This window comes from Pongo abelii, chromosome 12 (assembly GCF_028885655.2).
Source record: "Pongo abelii isolate AG06213 chromosome 12, NHGRI_mPonAbe1-v2.0_pri, whole genome shotgun sequence".
NCBI classification, from domain to species: domain Eukaryota; kingdom Metazoa; phylum Chordata; class Mammalia; order Primates; family Hominidae; genus Pongo; species Pongo abelii.
The window spans coordinates 60,132,916-60,160,675 of record NC_071997.2 but is presented as its reverse complement, the minus strand read 5'-3'; the positions used below and the strand labels follow the sequence as shown (position 1 = coordinate 60,160,675).

The 27,760-nt window shown below is 37.2% G+C and overlaps 1 protein-coding gene and 1 long non-coding RNA gene across 6 annotated transcripts in view; one reads left to right on the top strand and one right to left on the bottom strand.

Moving 5' to 3' along the window:
* EXOC6B (exocyst complex component 6B) overlaps positions 1–27,760 on the bottom strand; it is a 660,637-nt gene that overhangs the window by 43,818 nt on the left and 589,059 nt on the right.
* Positions 2,623–27,391, top strand: LOC129057674 (uncharacterized). Of its 2 annotated transcripts, XR_008522361.1 has the most exons (5): positions 2,623–2,703; positions 7,716–7,794; positions 9,711–9,813; positions 26,370–26,691; positions 27,082–27,391. It is a non-coding gene; the product is annotated as an uncharacterized LOC129057674 (long non-coding RNA). The 2 variants fall into 2 exon arrangements; XR_008522362.2 differs by lacking the exons at positions 26,370–26,691; positions 27,082–27,391 and adding an exon at positions 17,552–22,361.

Genomic DNA, 27,760 nt, shown 5'->3' with positions numbered 1-27,760 from the left:
TCTGCCTTAATCCATTACCTAATTATAACTATCATTATAGCACTTTCAGTTTGCCTCATTTTATTTTCACAATCTTTTTTTGTAATTGGTAGTACAAAGATCATTAGTATCCTATGTATTTATGAAAAACTAAGGCTCAGATTGGTTAAGTGATTTGTGCTGGTGGAGACACAGTTGAAGACGGGTCCATGTACCATGAAGTTACTGGGGACCTGACTCACAGTACAGCCTTGGGTAAGTCACTTAACCTTTTTGTGTCTAATCTCCAAAATGGGGATGAAAGTATCAACTTACTTCTCAGGGAAGCTGCAGAGATTAAGTAGCCAATAAACAATTGTAAAGGGATTTGGAAATTTCAAATACTACATAAATGTTTTAATAAGCTTTTAATGTTAAGGCTCCACTAGGTATCCACAGATGGAAATTAGGTGAATTTATCTGCTGGCATTCGTATTTTCCAGGGCCTGGAGAAAGTGGATTGAGCTTGTTTAAGGACTATACTCCATTCTTTCTTAATTGCTTCTAGGTGCTGGCCCTGCTACTTGCAAGTCCTATCTCTGCTGCCCCTCCCCCAGTTGAGCCCAAGCAGATGTGTTGCTCTCTAGAATCTGGCCAAGGCAACTAGAAAATGCAGGAAGGAGGGCTGCCTCCTCATGCCCCCTGGGGGCAGCAGAGATGATCACAAGCAGACTCCTATCATTAGCCCTAGAAACCTTCCAGATGGGCACTCTGACCTCCAAGAAAACATCCCTAATAATTTGCAGGGCATTCAAAGAAAGTACAGTGTGGTTCTGGCCACTAAAAAGTGATCTAGGCTTGTATTTCAGATCTTCAGGCTATATGTTTCATATATAGTCACTCTACTGATATGTTGAACACTAGGTCTTATTTCTTCTATCAAACCATGTATTTGTAGCCATTAGTCAACTTCTCTTTATCCTTCTCCCACACCCTAGTTAGTTCCCATTTCTTTTCTGTGGCTTGCTTTTCCCATCTGTAAAACAAACACAATGGCTTCTGTCAAAAATCTGCCTCAAATGAAAGCCACTTTAAGCCAGGATTGACACTCAGTTGGTACAATGAGTTTCTACTTATGAAAAATAAGACTAAAGGAATCTATGTTAGTTACTAAATTTAAAAATGCCAGTAAATTTTAAATGATAAACCATGGCTCTCCCAATGCCTGCAAAGCTATTCTCTCAGATATCCGCCTATTTCATCTCCCTCAAGGCACTGTCGTCTCTCACCTCAATCAGGCCTACTCTGACTACAGTATTTAATACTGCAACCTGTCCTCCCAAATCACCATACTCTCCAATCCCTTTCCCTTCTTCTGCTTTCTAATTCCTTCCACAATACTTATTTACAACTACAACTACAGAATCTATTATTTATGCTTATTATTTATCTATTTCCTTACTCATCTACCCTAAACTGTAAACTCCATGAGGTCAGGAATCTCGGCCTGTTTTGTTCATTGATGTATCTCAAGTGCCTGGGACATAACAGATGTTTAGCAAACATATGGTGAATAAGTGAATGAATGAATAATCCTCTAAGAATAATTAACTTTTAAATTACCCAAGGGTAGAACTAATTTCTTCTGAATTGTCACTATACTCAGCTCAGGGTTTGGGCCCAGAAGATATTTAAAATCATGTTCTATTTGATTGACATTATATCTGAAAATCATAAATACTCTGTGACTAAATTCTTTTATCTGTCTTCTCTTTGGTTTGGGGAAACTCTTATGAATTAGCCGGCCAATTAACAGCATCAAGATGAGGAGGTGAAACTGGGTAAAGGCAAGGGAGATGAAGGAAAAGGTGAAAGATGACTGAGCAGAGATCCAGAAGTATTGAGAAACGGCCAGTGAAGTCACCATGATAAGTCAGTAAGAGCTTCATGGAGAATTCACTAATGGAATAGCCAGGGAAGATGGGGACTCTTTTAAACATGTACAACTTCTGTTCTTTTTTTTTGCTGGATCCCACTACCTGGTGTGTTCTAGGTACTTGAATAGTGAGTCCTAGAAGATACAGGGAATACTATGACTGCCACTCTACACTGCTCTAGGAAAATGCAATGTGTGGAAAAGTTCAAAGGGTTGGCTGTGTGTCCACAATTGATCACAAAAGGCTTTCTACAGGAAAGGTGGGCCTTAACATATGGGGGAAAATGTTTTTTGGGTAGACCATAAGAACAAGTATATAATGATTATACTTTTACAGGCAGAGCCAAAGGCAAGGGACAGTTTATTCAAGAAGCTTCTTAATCATTTTAAAATACAAAAACCTTGTATATTTGAGTGTCACTGTATCTAGTTATTGATAATCTCGAAAACAAATAAAATGCCCTGGACTAGAAGCTAAGCTGATTATCAGCTGGAGAGAGCACATAACCTTTCTTCTTATGATACATACAGTGTTTCACAATTGTGTCCTTATGGGGTACAAGTATCTTCCTCAGGAAATATCTGGTACTAGGCTGTTTTGGAGATAGGTCATGCAGCTGGTGGGCTACATGGGTCATTTTTGTGGAAAATGTTATTATTATTGCACAATGGGCTGTGTATCTCATTTAACGCATCACCAGCATTTCAAATAACTTTTCACAAGCTACTTTGAACCCTAACTGGGCAGAGGGAACTCTCCTGCTAGGCGTCTCATGTATTCATTATCCTTCAGTAACTAAAGCAACAAGGTGAGGCTGACTGCTAAGGCACTGAGGAGGTACTTTCATGTGAGGGTTTGCAATATACTCACTCTCTCTTCACAGATTAGTGGTTATATATGTGAGTCACTAGCACTGAAAATGTGTAGCAGCAATAGCATCTGTGTTCAGTATGTCTCTGAGATTCATCTTCTCTGATCTATACCCCTGCCTCCATCCCATGCCAAAAATCACAGCTGCGTGTTCCTTGGTCACCAGGCTCTGCTCTAATTCATTGAAAATGTAGAAAGAGCCCAATAGGCAGATGAAGGTATGAGGGTTAAATGATTTCAATAGCTAATAGTCACTGAGAGACCACTACTCAGAAAACACAGTGGAAAAACAAAACAACAAAACACAAAGACTCATTCAGCTTGTTTTAAATCGGACTATACACACTTAGACTTTGGGAAAGTGAGTAAACCACCAAGTTATGAGTGCAGTTTATAAAAGATAAAAATCTAAGTTATCCCTTTGTGGTTACAGATTATGAAACCATTTCAGGCTCTCCCTAGACAGTATTCCTGATGAATGGTAGATTGCAAACAGAGCAAGCCAGAAGGGTTAGCATCTCTGATTACTATCCTGTTAAGATTTTTTTCCCAAGCATCCTTGTATAGTTTAAAATTAAATTTTTTGCCTTTGTAATCTGTAGCCTTTGTGTATATATCATCTAATGAAAAGGGCTTTTTTGAATTAAAATGGTGTTTGGAAAAAGAACATGTGTTTCTGATTTACTATTAAATACATTTATAAAGACAGAAGGTTCTCAGACCTAGTGAAAGCCTGTTTTATGTTTGTTTGTTTGTTTGTTTGTTTTAAAGCAAGAGTCCTGTAACACTTCAAGAGGACAGAATCCCTAATGCAAACACTCAGATGGACTGGGGCATAAGTTTTTAGGTAGAGAGTAATTGTGGAGTCTAGGAATTCGGATTTGTCTTGTCTGACCACCTTATGGGTAAACACACTGCTCTGTCTTTTCCCAGCTATTTGGTGAACTTGGCATCTATTAAGCAGGACATTTTGGAATACAGGCGATTCCAATTATCACAATGGTCTTATGTTTCAAGGCTGCTTGTTTATAAACACAGCCACTTTCTGTTTAATTTCTCTCCTATTTTGGTTTATTTAAGCTCCAAATTTTTTTCAGCATCTAAATGAGGATTTTTGAGATTTATGCCTGGCCAGTATGCATTAAATTAATAAAAGGTATTAGAAATGTATGTTATATAAACATCTAGTTTGCATTTGCTAGTAATCAGGGAAATAGACAACAATGAGAAGTTGCTATTTTACACCTAACGATTAGCAAATAAATTAAAAAGACTAACTCCTCTGCAAGGTTTTGGTAAAATCAGTATATTCCTCCACTGCAAATAGCATGATGACAAATCATTTTGAAAGAAATATTACCTTATCTCTTGTGAATCACAAAAATATTTCTACCCCCTACGACAATGATTTCACTCATAAACATTTACCTGAAGGGAATCATCTACTAGACTAAAAATGCTATATGTACGAAGATATATACTACTCAATTCTAAGGAAAAAATTTAAAAATAAAATCAACAGTACAAAATTGGAAACACATTAAATAAATGGATTTCAAGTAGGGTACAAGTACTCTTTCATTGGAAGGATGTACATCAGAATCTTTTTGGGGAGAAAAGGAGGAAGGAACAAATAAATATATGTGTAGTTTCAAAAAGCATATTGAGAATTATCAATGCTCTTATTTATCTGAGACAAGGTCTCGCTCTGTTGTCCAGGCTGGAGTGCAGTGGTGCAATCTCCACTCACTGCAGCCTCAACCTCCTGTGCTCAAGCGATCCTCCCATCTCAGTCTCCCAAGTAGCTGGGACTACAGATGCATGCTGCCATGTCCAGCTAATCTGTGTGTGTGTGTGTGTGTGTGTGTGTGTGTGTGTATGTGTGTGTGTATATATGTATATATATACATCTATGTGTGTATATATATATGTCTGTGTATATATATATTTCTCTGTGTGTATATATATCTCTGTGTGTGTGTATATATGTGTGTGTATATATATATATATAAATACACATACTTTTTTTTTTTTTTTAGTAGAGATGGGGTTTCGCCACGTTGTCCAGGTTGGTCTCAAACTCCTGGGCTGAAGTGACGCACCCACTGTGGCCTCCCAAAGTGCTGGGATTATAGGCATGAGCCACCGCGCCCAGACTATTTTATTTCAGACATAAAACTGCTTTATTTTATAATTTGAAATAATACTACATAGGATATCATATTTTTATGTTCATTAAAAGAAGTATAAGAAAGTTTGAGAAATGGCAATATAAATATCAATAACAAGTCTAACAACAGTCAGAAAATTATAACAAAACAACAATGACAAATTAATGCTTACTGAAAACTTGATGTGTCTGGTATTGGGCTAAGTTCTTTGCAGACATTATTCTTTATTAAATTTTCATATTTCTAGGTGAAAGAGTTGTTGACACATATGACATTGAATTTAAAAATTGTTATTGGAATGAGATAGTGACATGAAAATTCCTTTAGTGGCCCTAGAGGACAGGGAGGATCTGAGGCTTGGGTTTACAAGCCTATGTGGAGACTGTGAGACAATTACTTAGACTTGTCTATGGAGCAAGGTTAGAATTGAGACTTCTGTGTGAAGACAAGGCTCTTCAAGAGCTGAACCTTGGTGAAAGGGTAGACCAGAAAACAAATCTACCCCTTGGTATAGGGAGATGATAAGGAAACCTTTTTATCATGGCATACTAAAATAAAATACAGTTTTACATTTTTCACCCCCTATCCCCATTCATTTAACTATATGGGGCATTATTTCTTATCCATATATAAAGCACCTCTTTATTAGTATCCTATTAAACAACTATAAAAAATGACACAGTGAATAATTTGGTAAATGCATGTAAGTATATAAATCTGTAGGACTGAGTCCCTGGAGTGGAGCTGCTGGATCAAAAGACATGCACATTAAATTCCCTCCTCAGAAGTTGTATCCATTTATAGTACTACAGCAACAACCGCGTATGTGACTCTCTTGCCACACCCTAAGGAACAATGTGTTGGTAACTTCGAAAAGACTAGAAATCGAATGTAAAACCCCTTTTAAAAGAATAGAAAGAGAATGTAAAACAACCATTTGCTGGAAAAAGAGGGGAAAGGGGATTTAAAAAACAAACAATCAAATAGAAGACAGAGGGACTAAGGAGATATGATGATTGAATGCAACGAGGTATCCTCAACTGGGTCTTAAAACAGAAAAATGGCATGAGTAGAAAAATGAGTGAAATTCAAATAAAGTCTACAGTTTAGTTAATAGTAATGTATCATTGTTAATTTCTTGTGACAAATGTTTCACTGTAATAAAAAACAGATGTTAACATTAGGAGAAACTGAGTAAGGGCACACAGGCACTCTTAAATACTGTCTTTGCAACTTTTCTGTAAATCTAAAATTATTCCCCCAAAAGTTTATTTAAAAAAAACAGAGGGAAAAAGACAAGGCTATCCCAGCAAGGGAGGAGGCAGTAGAAGGAAAGACATGAAGGAAGAAAATAGCACCATCTACGCAAGGAACTACAAGGCAGTTTGGTGTTGCTGGAAAGTAAAGTTGTACTCTTAATGTGTAAGTTGTTTCATTATTCCATTTTCCCTGCCATTTCCTTTAAAAATCTAGGTTTACTTAGGTTGTCATGTTTTAAAGAAAAAGTGTGAATTTAGGTTTGACATTCACTTTGACTAGGTCGTAATGTCATCACCAAAGCACTCTCATTCTGGCAGCACTTATGAAGGGACTAACTTCGCTCATTAAGTCAGTAGACCTGGCACATCAGTGAACTGGTTTTCAAGGTACAGTATGTGAACAGCCAAGTGGTGATTATTATACATATTTGACATCTCTGTCAGTCAATTAAATAATGTCAAAAGCAAAAACAAGTGTTTTAAGATTTGGGACTCTGCCCTCTTAACCAGAAGCAAATTGTCTGTAAATTTGTTAGATAGGTAGGAAGCAATGGAATTGACAACCACTATATAAAACCAAAAGAATTATATCTGCATTCCATACATTCATAGCTGTAATGCTAACATTTTAAAACCAAAATATCAAAAATAAAAGATAACAAAACAAGAGAAGCAAATAAAAGGTACGATAAATAGCACGATAAGATGTTAAAAAGGAAAATATGACAGCAATGATCTAAATTCATCAGTTAAAAGATACAGGTTCTCAGATTGTATTAATAAGCAAATCCAACTATATGCTGCCTATAAGAGATAAATTTAAAATATGAGGATGCAGGAAGTTCAAAGTCAAGCAATGGAAAAACACATACTGAGCAAATACTGAAAAGGAAAACTGGTCCAGTAAAAACTATCAGGTGAAAAAGCATTAATAGGAATAAAAAGGGTCACTACACACTGATAAAAGAATAATTCATCAAGAAGACATAAAATTTCTAAACTTGTACATAACCAATAACATAGTCTCAAACACACAAATACACAAAGTAAAAACTGAAACTATTACAAGGGTAAATTGATACACCATAATCACAGAGGGAGATTTTAGCACTCTTCTTTCAGTAATGGATAAAAGAAGATTTTTAAAAATTAGTAAAAATGTAGTAGATTTGAAGAGCACAACTGGTATGTTTTATCCACTGGATATGTAACATTGCATTCATTTACTAGAGAATACACATTCTTTCAAGGATCCATGGAGCATTTACAAATATTGGCCACAAAGATGCTATAAAGCAAACCTTAATAAATACCACATTCTTTTAACCACTGAAATAAAATTATAAATGAATAACTTAAATCTATATGTCTTCTTTTTAACAAGAGTCTTTCCCTAGGATGTTTATAATTTTACTCAACTTAGCAAAACAACTTTGTAGTGTTAAAAACAAAACTAAGGAGGTGATAGCTTTATTTTAGTGTTACACAACTAATGTGGCTTCCTAATGTTTATTCACCAGGCCAAGAAGAGTATTGATGATGGAGGAGCAGTGATTGCAACGATAAAATGATATGAAAGGGCAAGGAATTTGGCGGAAGGTATGATTGAAGCATAGATGAGAGAGAAAAAGTAGAAAAGGCTGTTAAAGTAGATCGGAGTCAGGAAGTTCGGATTTTATCCAGGAGAAGGATGTTTGGTTTTGGTTATTTAGGCAAAGGGAAGCGATCAAAAGTGTCTAAGTATGGGGCTGATGAGGTATGGTAGGACATGGAGTTGACATCACTTGATAATGCACCCTATGTCCAGGGAAATGAGTAAAATGGGAGAAAAAGAAGAATCAAGAATAAATCTCAGGTTTCTTTTTTTTTATTATTATACTTTACGTTTTAGGGTACATGTGCACAACGTGCAGGTTTGTCACATATGTATACATGTGCCATGCTGGTGTGCTGCACCCATTAACTCGTCATTTAACATTAGGTATATCTCCTAATGCTATCCCTCCCCCCTCCCCCTACCCCACAACAGGCCCCGGTGTGTGATGTTCCCCTTCCTGTGTCCATGTGTTCTCATTGTTCGATTCCCACCGATGAGTGAGAACATGCGGTGTTTGGTTTTTTTCCTTGTGATAATTTGCTGAGAATGATGGTTTCCAGCTTCATCCATGTCCCTACAAAGGACATGAACTCATCATTTTTTATGGCTGCATAGTATTCCATGGTGTATATGTGCCACATTTTCTTAATCCAGTCTATCATTGTTGGACATTTGGGTTGGTTCCAAGTCTTTACTATCGTGAATAGTGCTGCAATAAACATATGTGTGCATGTGTCTTTATAGCAGCATGATTTATAATCCTTTGGGTATATACCCAGTAATGGGATGGCTGGGTCAAATGGTATTTCTAGTTCTAGATCCCTGACGAATTGCCACACTGACTTCCACAATGGTTGAACCAGTTTACAGTCCCACCAACAGTGTAAGTGTTCCTATTTCTCCACCTCCTCTCCAGCACCTGTTGTTTCCTGACTTTTTAATGATCGCTATTCTAATTGGTATGAGATGGTATTTCATTGCGGTTTTGATTTGCATTTCTCTGATGGCCAGTGATGATGAGCATTTTTTCATGTGTCTTTTGGCTGCATAAATGTCTTCTTTTGAGAAGTGTCTGTTCATATCCTTCGCCCACTTTTTGATGGGATTGTTTGTTTTTTTCTTGTAAATTTGTTTCAAATAAGTCTCAGGTTTCTTAGTATGAGTGACTGATTGAGTAGTGATGTCTTTAATGGGGAGGAGGAAAAGAGAAAAATGGTAAAGCAGGTAGAAGAGGAGAAAAAGTAACACATGGAGTTCAGGACATACTACATTTGAAACAGGGAGACATCGTTAAGAAGATCTAACCCTGACAGTGATGGGAGCGTTTGCGAAGATTATGAAGCAAGGAGAAGCAGGCGGAGATTAGGAGTTAGAAAATTCAAGTTGCCTGAAATTGAGCAAAGCAGGGTCATGTTACCATTTGCTTTAAAGCTACACTCTTTATGACAACAGGACAAGTTTAGTGCAACAATTTATGGTTATAACAATAAGCAAGACATCTCTTTCCAGACCTGAAAGAAGCCAGGTATTATCAGAGGGAGACAGGCAGGGAGCTCCCCAGTGAAGGCTCTAGAGCATCCCATAAAAGGAAGAAGAGAGAGACCATCCACAAATGCAAATATCTATTAAATTTTCATTCTATTATAGTTATATTCGTAGTTAATACTGCATGAAAATGTTTATTATAGAGTCACCTGCAAGAGCAAAAATAAGAAATAACCTGAATTCCCAATAAAGATTCAAATCGGTAAATGATAGCATATTAACTCAAAATATTTTTTAGAAAAGTTGCCTATGTTCAAATGGATACCACGTGCTACCTAATAAGTTGCCTTAAAATTTACACTGCTAGGGAAGGTTTGGCCATTTTTGTGGTACTGGATATAATTATATCACAACAGGGGATTCTTTCTGACAGGTATTCCCATCTCAAAGCATCTTAAAAAGGCAAGATCACTTTACTGTACAATGTCACCTAATTAGAAAACCAAAGAAGGAACAGACAAAGCAGGAAAAATGAGGTGAGTAAGGAGGGAGAGGAATGGAACAGCACTATTTCCCAAAGTACATTCACAGAGTCTCTGTGGGAAAAAAAAGGGTTCTGCAACTAGTAAGTTTGATTAACTACGGTCAGTGCCATATTAAGGGTTCTGAGAAGTCCTGCTATAAAGAAACTCACTAAAATTTAACTCCGCGTGTCCCAAATTTATTTACTATGGAACTCCTTCACTGTGGGACACTTATTAGCATGCTGTGGAACTACAGTTCTGTTGAATGTACTTTGAGAAATATGAACTAAGTTAGAAAAAATTATTTGATAACAAAGTAGCTTTGGAAAGGGAAGAACTAGTAGAAAGACAAGATTGAATTTGGGAGGTCTAACTTCTGAATGATGTCTTTAAGTATTTAAAGGCATATCACTATCTTTTTGCAATGCAATTCCTTCTTGTGTCAAATGAGGATAAGAATTTATTTCACCTCTATTCTACAGTCTCTTATACTAACATGAGATGCCAGCAGTGAGGGTCATAAATACATAACAATGGATCCCCTGCATTCTAACACTTTAACTAACGACCTGGTCCATATATTTAAATGAGGTTTTAAAAAACTCTTCTTGTTAGGTACTAAGGAAAAGAAGAAATAGGTTGTGTGAAAAGCTTACAATAGCTGGTAAATAAGATTTACATATAGGATAAAATAAATTTAAGTGTGCAATTGTTAGATATAGACTCTCAGTGCTACTAGAATTCAGAGCAAAGAACTATTAAAGCTAGCTGTAGGAATTAGGATTTGATGTGAGTATTGAAGTATTGCTAGGAATAGTCAGATAGAGGATATTTTAGGCAAGGAACAATACGAATGGAAGCAGGAATAAAAATGACATATTCCTAAGAATGAATAAACAGGCTTTGCAGGTATGTGTTGGAGAACAGCAGTTTTAAAAAAGTCAAAAGAAACAGTTAAAATGCTTTTCCAGTCAATGAGAACAGCTAGAGATAAAGAATAAAGCAGTTAACATTGATTTAATAAAATCAAACTTACTGAGTATATTTGACTTGAGTACCCATGAAAAGTAGAATCTAGTTCTGGTTTAACACAGTGAAAGACTTTCCCAACTTTCCCAACTTCCTATTACCCATGAATATACGCATATATACACTCCCTCTCTTTCTCTGCTCTCACTCTCTCTAAGTAATGATAGCACTGTAAATTTAAAAGACCTGATTGCCAAATCTGGGGAAATAGATTAGTCAACAAGAGTGCTGGGAAAACTGGCTGTATGAAACAAAACAAATTAAATCCTAGTTTCAGATCCTTCTCCAAAATAAATTATAGATGCATTTGTAATCTAAATATTTTAAAATGGGACAGTAAAGAAGAAAATGGGGGTATTAATCTTATTTCTGATTGTGAATCAGAATCAGAATAGAACAATAAGAGAAATTCTTATTCTTTTTGAAGAGTAAAAGCAATAAGAGAAATCACAAAGGGAAGTTATACATTTGAATACATACAAATTTAAAATAAGTATATAAAAATGGGCAAATAAACTGGGAAAATGTCTTTCTTTAGTAAATATGAAAAAAGAGCAGTAACTCTACTATATGAAGAGCTACAACTGATGAAAATTTGATATGCCCATGAAACATGGGCAAAGGACAATGGAAATTATGAAAAACTTCACCAATGAAAAAACACAAACGCATAATAAACATTAAAGAATGCTCAGCTGCAAGGGCAATCAAAAATGCAAATCAAAACAATGAGACACATTTTGACTATTAGCAAATATATATATATATGTATATATATGCTTATACACTGCTGGTGGGAATGTAAATTAGTTCAGCCATTGTGGAAAGCATGTGGCGATTTCTCAGAGAACTTAAAGCAGAAGTATCATTTGACCCAGCAATCCCACTACTGAGTATATACCCAAAGGAACAGAAATCATCCTGCCATAAAGATGCAAAAAAAATTATATATAATTTTTTTTTGAGACAGTCCGGCTCTGTCACCCAGGTTGGAGTGCAGTGGCACAGTCTTGACTTACTGCAACCTCTGCCTACAGGTTCAAGCGATTCTCCTGCCCCAGCCTCCTGAGTAGCTGGGACTACAGGCGTGCACCACCACTCCTGGATAACTTTATGTATTTTTAGTAGAGACGGGGTTTCAAGATGTTGGCCAGGCTTGTTTCAAACTCCGGACCTCAAGTGATCCATCTGCCTCAGCCTCCCAAAGTGCTGGTATTACAGGTGTGAGCCACTGTGCCCAGCCTCTGCCTATTAGCAAAGATTTTTTAAAAACTGAGAATATTTAATACCGGTTATAGCAAGATTAAAATGGGCCCTCTCATGTATTATACATGGGAGTAAATTGGTAAAAATGTTCTGGAAAGTAATTTGTTAATATGCATAAGAGCCATTAAACATTCACATAGTTTAACCTAATAATTCTTCTTCTGGGAATTGATCCTAAGGAACTCTTGAGAAAATCTAGATAAAGATAAAAATACCAGATGTTCATTGTAGTGTTATTTATACTAGGGCAAACCAGAAACAATCTAAATGTTTAACCACAGAAAAGTCATTAAAAATTGTACTTTAAAAGGCAGAATATAAAAAATAATGTTTGTGTAGTTGTTAATAATAGGAGATGCTCATAACATTAAGTGAAAACTGCAAGACGCAAATCTATGTAAATAATATCTTAAACATTATTTCAAATTTATAAGATACCATATTTCAAAATTTCCATAAGAAATATGTATTACTTTTATTATAAAGAAACCTGGGCCGGGCGCAGTGGCTCATGCCTGTAATCCCAGCCTTTGGCAGGCTGAGGCAGGTGGATTACCTGAGGTCAGGAGTTCGAGACCAGCCTGTGCAACACGGTGAAATTCCGTCTCTACTATAAACACAAAAATTAGCTGGGTGTGGTTGCGGGTGCCTGTAATCCCAGCTACTTGGGGGGCTGAGGCAGGAGAATCACTTGAACCAGGGAGGCGGAGGTTTCAGTGAGCCGAGAACATGCCACTGCACCCCAGCCTGGGTGACAGAGTGAAACTCGGTCCCAAAAAAAGAAAAAAAGAAAAAAGAAAGAAACCCTATTACTTAAGATACCCTTTAAAAAGCTACTATGAGGACCAAGAATCTCAAAGGATCACATAACTGTGGAATCATATTTTTGTAATTAAATAAAAGACACTAGGAAATTCAGGCAGGGTGGCAGGGGAGGCCAAGGTGGTGGACTAGAAGCAGCTCAGTGCGCCATGTGATGGAGAGGAAAGGAAGGGGCTGGTGAACACTGATCCTGTAGGCCAATCACCTGAGAAACCATGTCGGGACCCATCAAGGCAGCAGGGAACACAGACGGCAGAGAGGAGTGAAGCTGGACCCCAGCCTGTCTGGGCTCTGTGGGGAGCCAGGAAAACCTCTCCAACATGGGAAAGGGGAGTGAGGGACAGGCCACCTGGGGGATTCACACTCTCCACAGGAACTTGAGCAAGAATGGGAATAGGAGAATCCCCCTCACCCTCCTCGCAAACCCCCACTGTGCTTCTAGACTGAGGCAGAGAGCCAGCTGGATATTCTGTGCCGGCAACTCTTGAGTCCAGGGGGACCTCTACAAGCCTTAGGTCCTAGAGCAGACCAGAACCAGTGCCACAGCCTCAACAGAGGACACAGTTGTGGCGACTGGGAGCACTAAGATTGTTCCACACCCTCACTAAATGCGGCTTCACTCCAGCTTCTGGCCTATCGGTCCTGCTTCAGCATGACTTTGGCTGGCAGCCACAGCTTCCTGCTGTCCCAAGCACCCTACGGCAGGGTGTGTGCCCCTACCTACCCCCACCACTAGTAGCCAGGTGGGCAATGCCTGCTAGAGCTTCCAGCCCAGCAGTCCCACTTCTGGGTGAACTCAGCTGGAGGCTGCGGCCTTCTGTTGTCCCAGGAAGCACTTGGATGGTAGGGTGTGTGCCCCATCCACCGGACACTGGTAGCCAGGTGGGCAATGCCTGCTAGATTATCCGGCCTAGCAGTCCTGGCTTCCCGTATGCAGAAGATTGAAGCTGGACCGCTTCTTTTTTTTTTTTTTTTTTTTTTTTTTAAGACAGTCTTAGGCTGATGCCCAGGCTGGAGTGCAGTGGTGCGATCTCGGCTCACTGCAACCTCCGTCCCCCAGGTTTAAGCAATTCTCTGCCTCAGCCTCCTGAGTAGCTGGGATTACAGGCACGTGCCACCATGCCAGCTAATTTTTTGTATTTTTAGTAGAGACGGGTTTCACCATCTTGGCCGGGCTGGTCTTGAACTCCTGACCTCGTGATCCACCTGCCTCGGCCTCCCAAAGTGCTGGGATTACAGGTGTGAGGCACCGCGCCCGGCCTCCTTCTTTACTTTATGTACAAAATTCAACTCAAGATGGATTAAAGAATTAAATGTAAAACATAAAACTATAAAAACCCTGGAAGATAACCTAGACAATACTTCTGGACATAGGCCCCTGGCAAAGATTTCATTATGAAAACACCAAAAGCAATTGCAACAAAAACAAAAATTAATAAATGGTACCAAATTAAACTAAAGAGCTTCTGCACAGAAAAAGAAACTATCAACAGAGTAAACAGACAACCTAGAATGGGAGAGAATATTTGCAAACTATGTATCTGACAAAGGTCTATTATCCAGAATCTATAAGGAACATAAATTAAGCAAAAAACAAACAAGCCTATTAAAATGTGGGCAAAGGACATGAACAGACACTTTTCAAAAGAAGATACACATGCAGCCAACAAGCATATGGAAACATGTAAAATCATTAGAGAAATGCAAATCAAAATCATGAGACACCATCTCATACCAGTCAGAAAGGCTATTATTAATAAGTAAAAAACAAAAAAAAACAGATGTTGGCAAGATTGCAGAGAAAAGGAAATGCTTATACACTGCTGGTGGGAATGTAAATTAGTTCAGCCATTGTGCAAAGCATGTGGTGATTTCTCAAAGAACTTAAAGCAGAAGTATCATTTGAGCCAGCAATCCCACTACTAAGTATACACCAAAAGGAATAGAAATCATCCTACCATAAAGATGCAAGCATGTGTGTGTTCATTGCAGCACTATTCACAATAACAGAGACATGGAATCAACCTAAATGCCCATCAACAGTAGACTGGATAAAGAAAATGTGGTACATATACACCATGGAATACTATGTAGCCATAAAAAAGAATGAGATCATGTCCTTTTCAGAAACATGGATGGAGCTGGAAGCCATAATACTAAGTGAACTAATACCGGAACAGCAAACCAAATACTGCATGTTTTCACTTATTTAGCTCACTTAGGAGCTAAATATCAAGTACACACAGACACAAAGAAGGGCAGAACAGACACCAGGGCCTACTTGAAGGTGGAGGCTGGGAAGAGGGAGAGGATTGAAAAACTACCTATTGGGTACTTTGTTTATTATCTGGGTGACAAAATAATCTACACACCAAACCTCTGTGACATGCGATTTACCTATATAACAACCTTGCACATGTATCCCTGAACCTAAAATAAAAGTTAGAAAAAAAGAAATTCAGGCAGAATTAATAAATCTAGCTTCTAGATGATGCTGTCTAGAAACTGAGTGAAACATAAGAATAGGTGTGTGGGACTTCATAGGTGTATGGGACTTTCCCATTTATAACTTCCTTTATTCTAGACCTCTTTCTCAGCCACAGTCCTTTGAATATGCTGCCTCTTTCATGTGGTGCCACCCTTGTCTGCCCCTTTGCTGCACGGTTAAGGTCCTTGGTGTCTTGGTAGCCTTTCCATACCAATGCAGCCTCTGCTATCACCTTTTCTTCCCACTATTTGTACTGCTTTTTTGGTATTTATAATACACCACTTTGCACTGTGGCTTATCTTTTTATAGGTATATTTTGCCTCCCCTTCAAGGGCACTATAAACCTTTCAAGGCTAAAATAGCCATATAGAAGTGCTTAACAGATGTCAGTTGATGATAGAGCTTAAAGGACAAAGGCTATATTAATCATTCTGACTATTTCTGAGAAGAAAGGATTCCTACTCACATTTTACAGAAACAAGAAGTGATGTCTAGAAGAGTTAATTTACTTCCCTTGGATTCTTGAGCTGAACCAAAATGAACTGAGAAGGTTCCTCTCCTTACTAGAGCAGGCAGCCTCTTGGCAAATCAAAGTGCATAATCCCTTCAGTAACACTGGTTGCTTACCAGCATAGTCAGTATTGATTTATGTTTGCAGGCACATGGCAGCTGGAGAATAGGGCAGTAATATTAGGCCACTAATACACAAGAGGAGATTAAATGGTTTGAAATATTCTGAATCCTGGTTTTCTCCGAGCTTAGAAAATGACCTATTGGATACGTTATTCTGAGGGCAAAGAGAAATAGAAAAATCACATCCTGGCACTGGCTTGTCATTACTGTCTTTAATTTAGATTTCCAAAATCACCAAATATTTGGTTTTTAGGTACAAGGTAATTTTCAATACACTTACCAGCAAGACAGCTACCAATAAGTTCAAGTAATTTTAGTTTCTGCAGCATTTCTTGGAAACTTCATGCCAGCACTGTCCTTGTCTCTGAATTGTTTTGGCATGTTTGGCCCATGATGATTCAATCAATTAGCAATGCAATTCACAGGCAAAGTGGCTGAAATTTTTGTGACTCAGCAGAAGAGTCTTGAAAGACATAGTTATTTTCCTGGCAACTTTTGATTTAATTATCATCTTGCCAGATTTAGTATAAATAGATTAGTAGAGGGACAAGCAAAGAGGGCTATCAAAATTCAGGGGACCATGGGCAGTCTTAGTTTCTCCTGCACTCTCAGGTGACTCCACTGCTCTTTGGCAAAGTCTGTATTACCTCTGATAACTATCAACAACAGATTACGAGTCCCATATTTAAACACAGCAGAGTAGTTGTCCTGTTTTTCTCTTCTGGAATGATTTTCTACTTGCTAGATAGAAAGATGACATTGCTATAAAATCTACACATAGTTAATATTTCCTGAGACTTCAAGTTAGAAAGACTTGGGGGAAAAAAAAAGGCATAGTGGTCCATGGAAAACAGAAGAATGTGGAAGTGCCAGTGCCAGGTAGAGGCTATTAGGTAGCTCATTCATTGATTCATTCACTCATAAATATTTATGGAGCACACAGGAAGTAACAGGCGTTATATGAGGCAGTGGGAATACAAAACATTAAACTACTGAAGTTCAGTGTATCACTAAGATGTCAATTTGTCCAAGCTAGCAAGGCATGTGTGCTGTGTGACAGGTATCTGGTCACTGGGAAGCCACCTTTAGTTTTGCTCATTGATTTTTATCATTGGCCAGATATACTTTTCTCTTAGAGAATATAATCAAGAGGTTGAAAATAAGTATGCAAATTTCAAATCACACATGTTTAATAGAAGAGGGCAAATATTTCAAGGAAACAAAGATTCAGCAAATATACTTAAGAAAAAAATATGCAAAGAAACCAACATATGGATTATGAACAAAACACAAAGAAAACTGACTATAAATGAAGTAAAGCCTCTGGCTAAAAATCTAAAGCATGCTACACTTTGCTAGATGGCAAAGTGAATTTAAATGTGTTACAGAGTCAACCCTATCCTTACCCTCGCCCCCTGCCTGACCTCTGAATCTCTGTGTAATTGCCAGTTTGTGTCGGACTTCACATGCTATGACTCTTTGATTTCTGCTTTGTATAATATATTTCTACAGAGTTTGACATTATGGCAGCAGAGGCTATAAACTGAGTGATCCTTGGAGGCTGCTGACTTGAAGTGTGGGTGGAGAAGAGGCAGGAGAGAGCCAAGACTGGAAAGAAAGAAGGAAACAAAAGTTTCTCTCACTTTTGGACTTGGGGAAGCATTTGCTTTTTTTTTTTTAACAGCTTAGTTAAAATATAATTCACATACCATATAATTCCCCCATTTAAAGTATACATCTCAATTGTCTTTAGGATAATTACAGAATTGTGCAACCAGCACCATAGTCACTTTAGAACATTTTCATCACTCCAGAAAGAAACCCTGTACCCATTTTCAGTCACTCCTCATTCCCATCCCCCAGCTTCTGGCAATTACTACTCTACTTCTGTCTCTATAGATTTGCCTATTCTGAACATTCATGCAGATGGAATCATAATATGTGGCCTTTTGTGCTTGCTTCCTTCACTTAATGTACGATTTTCAAGGCTCATTCATGTTGTGGCACACAGCATTACTTCATTCCTTTTTATTGCTAAATAATATTTCATTGTATGAATATTTTGTTTTTCCATTAATCAGTTCATGGCCATTTGGATTATTTTCATTTGTTGGCTATTATAAATAATGCTGCTATGAACATCCATGTATAAGTTTTGGTATGGACAAATGTTTTCATCTTGAGTATATACATAGGAATGGAATTGCTGGGTTATATGGTTAACTCCCTGTTTAACTTTTTGAGGAACTGCCAGACTGTTTTCTAAAGTGGCTGTACAATTTTGCATTTCCCCAGCAATGTATGAAAGTGTCAATTTCTCCACATCCCCACCAATGCTTGTTGTTAACTTGTCTTTTTTATTCTAGCTATCCTAGTGGGTGTGTAATGGTATCTCTTGTGGTTTTTATTTTAATTTCCCTACTGACTAATGATGCTAAGCATTTTGTTCATGTAATTGTTGGCCATTTGTGTATTTTCTTTGGAGAAATGTCTATTTAAATCTTTTGTACTTTAAAATTATGCTATCTTTTTATTATTGAGTTGTGAAATTATTTATGTATTCTAGATATAAGTTCCTTATCAGATATACGATTTGCCAATATTTTCTCCCATTCTGTGGTCTGTCTTTCCACTTTCTTGATGGTATTGTTAGCAGCTCAAATGTTTTTAGTTTTTTTGTTTGCTTGTTTTTTAGACAGAGTCTTACTCTGTTGCCCCGGCTGGAGTGCAGTGGAGCAATCACAGCTCACTGCAGCCTCAACCTCCCAGGCTCAGGGGATCCTCCCACCTCAGCCTCCTGGGCAGCTGGGACTACAGGTGTGCACCACTGCACCCGGCTAATTTTTTGTAGAGTCGGGGTTTCACCATGTTGCCCAGGCTAGTCTCAAACTCCTGGGCTCAAGCAATCTCTTCCCACCTTGGCCTCTCAAAGTGCTGGGATTACGAGCGTCAGCCACTGTGCCTGGCGTGTTTTTGATTTTGATTAAGTCAAAGCTACTTTTTCTTTTTTCGAGTGTGTGTTTATATGGTGTTGCCTAACTCAAGGTCAGAAGATTTACTTCAATGTTTCTCAGGATTACAGTTTTAGCTTTACATTTAGGTCTTTGATACACTTTGAGTTAATTTTTGTGTGGTATAATTAAAGGATCCAACTTCATTCCTTTACCTGTGGATATCCAGTTGTCACAGTACCATTTGTGGAAAAGACTATTCTTTCCCTCACTGAATTGTCTTTGCATACTTGTCAAAAGTTAATTGGCCATAAATGCAAGAGGTTTTTCCTCAACTTCAACTCTATTCCATTAAGCTACATGTCTATCCTTAGTGCCAGTATAACACAATCTTGGTTATTGTAGCTTTGTGCTAAATTTTGAAATCAAGAAGTGTGAATCTTCCAACTTTGTTCTTTCTCAAGATTGTTTTGACTGTTCTTTGTTTCCATATTAAGTTTAAGATCAGCTTATCAATTTCTGCAAATAAATTAATGGGGATTTCAATAGGAATTGTGTTGAATCTGCAAATCAATTTTGAGCATTTTAACAATATTTAGTCTAGCAATCCATGAGCATGAGATATATTTCCATATATTTTGGTGCTCTTCAATTTCTTTCAACAATGTTTTACAGTTTTTAAAGTAAACCTTGTACTTCATTTGTTAAATTTATTACTATGTATTAATATTTTATTATTTTTTATTTTATAAGTGAAGTTTTCTTCATTTTTAATTTGTTCATTGCTACTGTACAGAAATATAATTAATTTATGTAATTTCTGTATAATATACCAAGGTACAAGTACATGGTTGTATCCTGCAAACTTGCTGGATTCATTTGTCAGTTCTAATAGATTTTTAGTGGATTACTTAGTATTTTCTAAGTATAACATCATGTCATCTACAAATAAAGATAGTGTTACTTCTACCTTTCCAATCTGAATGCCTTCTATTTCCTTTTCTTGCCTAATTGCCCTACCTAGTACCTCCAGTACAGTGTTGAATAGAAATGGTAAAAGTAGATATCCCTGTCTTGTTCCAGGTCATAGGGGAAGGCCTTTGCTTTTTAAGCAGTTTTCAAAAGGTTTAATGCTTTCTTCAAGAGGAAAAAACAAATAACAATACAATATATACAAAGAGAAAAATGCGCTTGAACTCCTATTCTCAAGTATCAAAGCCCAAAACAGAAAACCATTCTAATTTAATACTTACAGAAAAAAAAACAATAAAGCAACACTAAAATGTATAGTGCTTTAACTGACTATTGAGGAAACAAGGGAGTATGCATAGGAATGACCTATATATATTCCAAATGACTTTTACTCTGAAGTTGTCTTGAGCCCAGATGTTAGCAAAAAATTGAAAGGATGAGGTTGTCCATGGGGGTTCATTTGAGATGAACAATGATAGTGACTGGTCAGATCCCTGGCTTACAATCATCTGCTGGATAAGATAAGGCACTTACCAGACTACTTAATAGGAGTGCTATATGCTACTATAAAGAAAAAAACAAAAGAAACACATTTAAACCATGTAGCATAAGTTAAAAAGGGAAATAATGACAACTAGTTTCTATTCTAGCATATAAGAGGCTTCGAATTTGTCACTACAGTTCTTACAACAAAGAAAAAGTGAATCAATATCAGGAAGCTGTATTAGATACATCAGAGATTAGAGTCACAGGGCAAATCACTGCCTCAAAAATTGGACAAACCGTCCGATGGATATAGAGAATACATTTTACTGGAGCAGAAACAAAGGAGCAGAAATAACCACTGGAGCCAGTACTAGGGCAGAAAAACTGAAGCTATAATTTGCAATCAGCTAGAGGCTTATTGTGGACAAGAATGAAAGATAAAAACTGAATATAAAACAACTGTGATTAATATGCTAAGGGTTCTAGTGGAAAAATGGACAACACGGAAGACCACATGGGTAATGTAAGAAGAGAAATGGAAACTCAAAGAAAGAATCTAAGGGAAATGCTGGAAATAAAAAACACACTGTAACAGAAATGTAGAATGCCTTTGATGGGGTCCTCAATAGACTGCATATGGCCAAGGAAAGAATCTGAGCTTGAACAAATGTCAATGGAAACTTCAAAACTGAAATGCAAAGAGAAAAAGTATGAAAAAGGCAGAAAAGATTTCTAAGAATCACGGGACAATTGCAAAAGGTGCAATATATTTGTAATGAGAATATCAAAATGAGAAGAAAGAAAGGAACAGAAGAAGTACTTGAAGTAACCGAGAATTTTCCTAGAGATATCAAACCACAGATCCAGGAATCTTGGAGAACATGAAGCAAGATAAACACCAAAAAATCCTACACTTAGAGATAATCATATTCAAACTACAGAAAACCAAAGGCAGAGAAAAAATCTTAAAAGAAGTTGGGGAGGGGGAGCGTCAGGGGAGAATCTTACCTATATAGAAGCAAGAATAAGAATGACATCTGACTCTTCTCAGAACCCATGGAAGCAAGAAGATAGAAATATTTAAAATGTTGAAAGAAAAAAATCCACCAATAAAGAATTCTAGACCTACAGAGATTATCCTTCAAATGTGAAAATGAAATAAAGACTTCCTCAAACAAACAAATATTGAGGAAATTTGTGCTGGTAGACCTGCTTGCAAGAAATTTTAAAAGAAGTTCTTCAGAAAAGAAAGAAAATAATATTGGTCAGAAAAGTGGATCTAAAGAAAGAGCCTGGCCAGGTGTGGTGGCTCACACCTGTAATCCCAGCACTTTGGGAGGCCGAGGTGGGAGGATTGCTTGAGCCCAGGAGAGACCAACCTGGGCAACATAACAAGACCTCGTCTCTACAAAAAAATAAAATGAAAATTACCCAGGCGTAGTGGCACACAGCTGTAGTCCCAGCTACAGGAAGACCACTTGAGCCCAGGAGGTCGAGGCTGCAGTGAGCTATCATCGTGCCACTGCACTCCAGCCTGGGTGACAAAACAAGACTCTGTCAAAGAAAAAAAAAGCCCTAAATAAGGCATAAAGATCATAGAAAATATTAATTTTCTTATTCTTAATTGGTCTAACAGACAATACTTTCTTTAGAACAAAAATAACAACAATGTATTCAGCAACTATAGTTATGAATAAGTGAAATAAACGACAGTAATATTATAAGGGACAAGAGGGAAGAATTGGAAAAACTCTGTTATAATGTATTTGCACTGACACATGAGGCAGCATAGTGTTATTTGAAAGTAAACCTGGATTATCTGTAAATGTATATTGCAAACTCTAGGGAAACTATATGATATGCTGAGAGAAAAGAGAAAAGAATTATTGAAATGTTCAATTAAAATCACAGAGGGCAGGAAAAGAATGAAAGACAAAAAAAGGAACCAAGAACAAGGCAACCAAGAGAAAACAGTAAGAGATATGATAGATATTAATCCAACAATATCAATAGTCACTTCAAACATAAAATGGTCTGAATGCCAATTAAAAAACAGATTTTCAGAGTGAATAAAATAATAAGACCCAATTATATGTTATATATAAGAAACTATTTATTTATTTATAGGCAAGGTCTCACTCTGTCACCCAGGCTGGAGTACAGTAGTGCAATCATAGCTCACTGAAGCCTTGAACTCCTGGGCTCAAGTGATCTTCCCACCTCAGCTTCCTGAGTAGCTAGGGCTATAGGTATGTGCTACCATGCCTTGCTAATATTTAAAATTTTTTTTGTAGAGATGGGGTCTCACTGTGTTGCCCAGGCTGGTCTTAAACTCTTGGGCTTAAGAGATCCTCCTTTTCCTAGTGTTGGGATTACAGGCATGAGCCACTGTGCCTGGCCAAGAAATCCATTGAAAATACAAATACACAGGTTGTATCAGTCTGTTCTCATGCTGCTATAAGGACATACCCGAGACTGGGTAATTTATAAAGAAAAGAGGTTTAATTGACTCAGAGTTCAGCATGACTGGGGAGGCCTCAGGAAACTTACAATCAGTGTGATAATTCATCAAGGATCTAGAACTAGAAATATCATTTGACCCAGAGATTTCGTTACTGGGTATATACCCAAAGGATTATAAATCATGCTACTATAAAGACACATGCACACGTATGTTTATTATGGCACTATTCACAATAGCAAAGACTTGGAACCAACCCAAATATCCATCAATGATAGACTAGATTATGAAAATGTGGCACATATACACCATGGAATACTATGCAGCCATAAAAAAGGATGAGTTCATGTCCATTGCAGGGACATGGATGAACCTGGAAACCATCATTCTGAGCAAACTATCGCAAGAACAGAAAACCAAACACCCCATGTTCTCACTCATAGGTGGGAATTGAACAATGAGAACACTTGTACACAGGGCGGGGAACATCACGCCCTGGGGCCTGCTGTGGGGTGGGGGGCACAGGGAGGGATAGCATTAGGAAAAATACCTAATGTAAATGACAAATTAATGGGTGCAGCACACCAACATGGCACATGTATACCTATGTAACAAACCTGCACATTGTGCACATGTACCCTAGAACTTAAAGTATAATTTTAAAAAATAAATAAAAACAAGAACAAAAAAGAAAAAACAAAAGAAAATTATCGGGATAAAGAGGAGCATTACATAATGATAAAGAGGTTAATTCTCTAATAGGACATAACAGTCTTTAGCATGTATGCACCTAAGAACAGAATGTAAAAAGTACATTTGGCAACAACTGATAGAATTGCAAGGAGAAATATATTAGTTCACTATTATAGTTAGAAGCTTCAACACACCATTATCAGTAATTGTCAGACCCAGCAGGCAGAAAATCAGTAAGAAAACAGCTGAACTGAATAGCACCATCAATCAAGTAGACCAAATTGGCATTCATAGAAAACTTCAACAAAAGCAGAATATACATTCTTCTCAAAGTCACACAGAATATTCACTAAGACTGACCACGTTCTGGGCCATAAGATATACCTTAACAGATTTAAACAAGTAGAAATGATACAAAGTGTGCTCTAATAATGCCATAATGGAGCTAAATGAGAAATGTAAAAAAGAAAGATGGCTGAGAAATGCCAAAACACCTGGAGATTAAACGATACATTTCTGGATAAAGCATGAGTCAAAATAGTCATGTCAAGGGGAATTAAATAATATGTTTAACTAAATAAAAATGAAAATACAACTCATTAAAATTTGTGGATGCAGCAAACGTAATTTTCAAAAGGAAATTTATAACATTGAATCCATAAATTACCAAAGAAAGAAGATCTAAAATCAATAATCTAAGCTGCCACAAAAGAAAACTAGAAGAAAGAAGAGCATATTAAATCCAAAGTAATCAGAAGAAAAAAAGCAATAAAAATTAGGGCAGAAATCAATAAAATTGAAACATAAAACTGAGGAAAATTGACAAAAACCTGGTTCTTTAAAAATTTCAATAAAAATGATAAACTTCTAGCCAGGCTATCTAAGAAGAAAAGATTGAAGACACAAATTACCAATATCAGAAATGAAAAAGGGGCTATCATGACTGATACACCATTAACATTAAACTAAGAATAAAGGAATATTACAGGAACTAGTAGCAACTATAGCGAGGGTACAGGATACAAGATGAATATATAAAGGTCAATAGCTATCTTATATACCAGAAATGAAGAACTGGAATTTGAAATTAAAAACATAATATCATTTACATTTGTCACTCTAAAAAATGAAATACTTAGGTATAAATTAACAAAACATGTACAGATTTATATGAGGAAAATTACAAAAATATGATGGAAGAAATCAAAGATCTAAGTAAATGAAGAGTTATTCCATGTTCATGGATAGGAAGACTCAACATTGTTAAGATATTAGCTCTTTTCAACTTGATCTATAGTTTCAATACAATCCCAATCAAAATCCCAGCAAGTTATTTTGTGAATATCAACAAACTGATCATCTAAAGTTTATATAGAAAGGCAAAAGACCCATTATAGCCAACACATTACTGAAGGAGAAGAATGTCAGAAGATTGACACTACCTGTTTCTAAAACTTACCATAAATCTGCAGCAATCAAAATGGTGGGTATTGGGAAAAGAACAGACAAAGAGGTCAATGGGACAGAAGAAAAATTCTACAAATAAATCCACGCAAATATAGTAAACTGAACTGTATATAGATAAACAAGGAAAGGCAATTTAATAAGAGTCTTTTCAGCAAAAGTTCCTGGAACAACTAGACATCCACATGAATGGACAGACAAACTGATACATCCATACAATGGGATATTATTCAATGTTAAAAAGAAATGAGCTATCTAGCCAAAAAACACATGGAGCAACCTTGAAAGCATATTGGTAAGTGAAAAATGCCAATCTGAAAAGGCTATATGTTGTATGATTCCAAATATATGACATTCCTGAAAGGACAAAACTATGAAGACAGTAGTTGCCAGGGGTTCAGGGAAAGTGAGGGAGAGAAGAAGAGGCGGAGCGCAGGGCAGTGAAACTACTCTGTATAATAAATAATGGTGGATACATATTATATATTTGCCAAAACCCATAGAATGTACAATACAAAGAACAGACCATTATGTAAATTATGGAACTTAAAGATAATGTATTAATATTCACTCATCAATTTTAAAAAGTCACTTTTTAAAAAAACATCTGAACTACTGCAAAAAATCTCCAGATTGGTCTCTTACACTGATTCTTTCTGTAGCTAGAATGATTTAAAAAACAAAAATCATTAGATCAGTGCCTTGCTTAAATTCCATTGATGGCTAATTGTTTTTTGGATAAAATGCGGATTCTTTTAGTTCCTCAAATGTACCAGTCTTTGCCACTCTTTTAAACAAATTAATTTACTTATTTTACTTTTTTACATAGGGACAGGGTCTCGCTATGTTGTCTAGGCTTGTCTTGAACTCTTAATCTCAAGCAATCCTCCCACCCCAGTCTCCCGAAGTGTTGAGATTACAGGCATGAGCCACCATGTCCAGCCTTGTGTCACTCATCTTCCAATTTCAGTTTGAATGTCACTTCCTAAGAAAGGCTGTCCCCAACTCTTACAGATAAAGCTAGGTCCCTATAAATTATGCTTTCCTAACACTTTATATTTCCCCTTTCATAGAATCCAACTTACTGTCATATTAGACTGCCTGTTTTATTCCCTAGAATGGTAACTCCATGAGGGGAGGACCTATAGTTTTCATTGCTATATGTGTAGTACCTGGTACACAGTAGGTGCTCAGAATTAGAGTGCTCAGAATTAGATGACTGACTTATTGATGTAAGTCCGGAATGCCAATACTCTCTGGAATAGGTTAACTAATTGATTTTTTTTTTTTTTTTTTTTTTGAGAGTGGATCTTGCGCTGTCCCCCAGGCTGGAGTGCAGTGGCGCAATCTGGACTCACTGCAAGCTCCGCCTCCCAGGTTCACGCCATTCTCCTGCCTCAGCCTCCCGAGTAGCTGGGACTACAGGCGCCCACCACCACGCAGGGTCTCGCTATGTTTCTCAGGCTGGTCTTGAACTCCTGGACTCAAGTAATCCTCCTGCCTCAGCCTCCCAAAGCACTGGGTTTACAGGCATGAGCCACTGCACCCAGCCTGGAATATGTTAATTTAGGAAGCAGTTGTTATCCTATCTATGGAGACAGAGCTAAACTGATCTGGAATACTGGGTAAGAGGCTGGAGAATATTTCTCTGAGATCATTTTCCATTTTAAATCTATAAAGGCAGGGAGGTGAAAGAGATGGCCTTCTAAGAACTTGTTTTTTGAGGTTTCTGAGTTTCCACAATATAGTTTCCCATAGTGTGATCCATATTTAGCAACTTTACAGTTCTTTGCCTATAGAGGAAAATGGTCCACATTGTACCAAACACACTTTTCTAGAAAAGGGTAACAAAATCTGCTACCTAGAAATGCAGAAGATAGGACTTTGTGCTATAAGGCAAATATCTTTTGTCATTAAGAATATGAAAATAATCTTTCCGATAAATGTTTTTAATTTATTTAGTGAATAGAGATGCTGTTCTGTGGATTATTTGGTCAATCTTATTCCCATCGCAGAAATGAAGAAGTGGAAAGGCAAGATATGGGCAGATCCTGGGAGTTGTACTGCTGATACCACCATGTATCCAAGATACAGAATTATAACTCCTACTGTGAGGATCTGAAAATTGTTGAAGGTACAGCACTAGGATACCTAAAGTAGTGGGGGAAAGAATTCAGCAGAGGCTACTGCCCAAGAGAAAAAGGACACTGGGGGTGCTGTCATTATCACACAAATGCAGTTGTTTGCTTAGTGCTTTTTAAAAAGTTTCTAATCTCCCTGTAGCTCTTCCAAAGTTTCTCAAGGATAATATACTGTGATGAACTGATGGTGTGTCCCTGGCCTTTCCAGGTCCGCCCAGATGTCAAAAGTCCTCCCTTTTAGATTTGCTATGAAATTAAGATACTTTTTGGCTGGCTGAAGTTTGTAACTGCAACTACTCACATAAACTCCCAGCTCCTTTTCTACAGCTGCCTTGGAAAGCAAAAATGAGAAATTTGCAAATTTTTTAGAATATGATGATTGGTCCACAGATGACATTCTTTCTGTGAGGGCAGTGGGTAGTGTTTTCAAAGTGAATACTTTTGGTCCTTTAATGCTTTATTTTGATTCATCTTATAGGGAAGTTTGGAAGGCATATTAAGATGTTCTGAATTTGAACTTGGATCTCTTAAGAATCTTGGAGAGTCATCTATT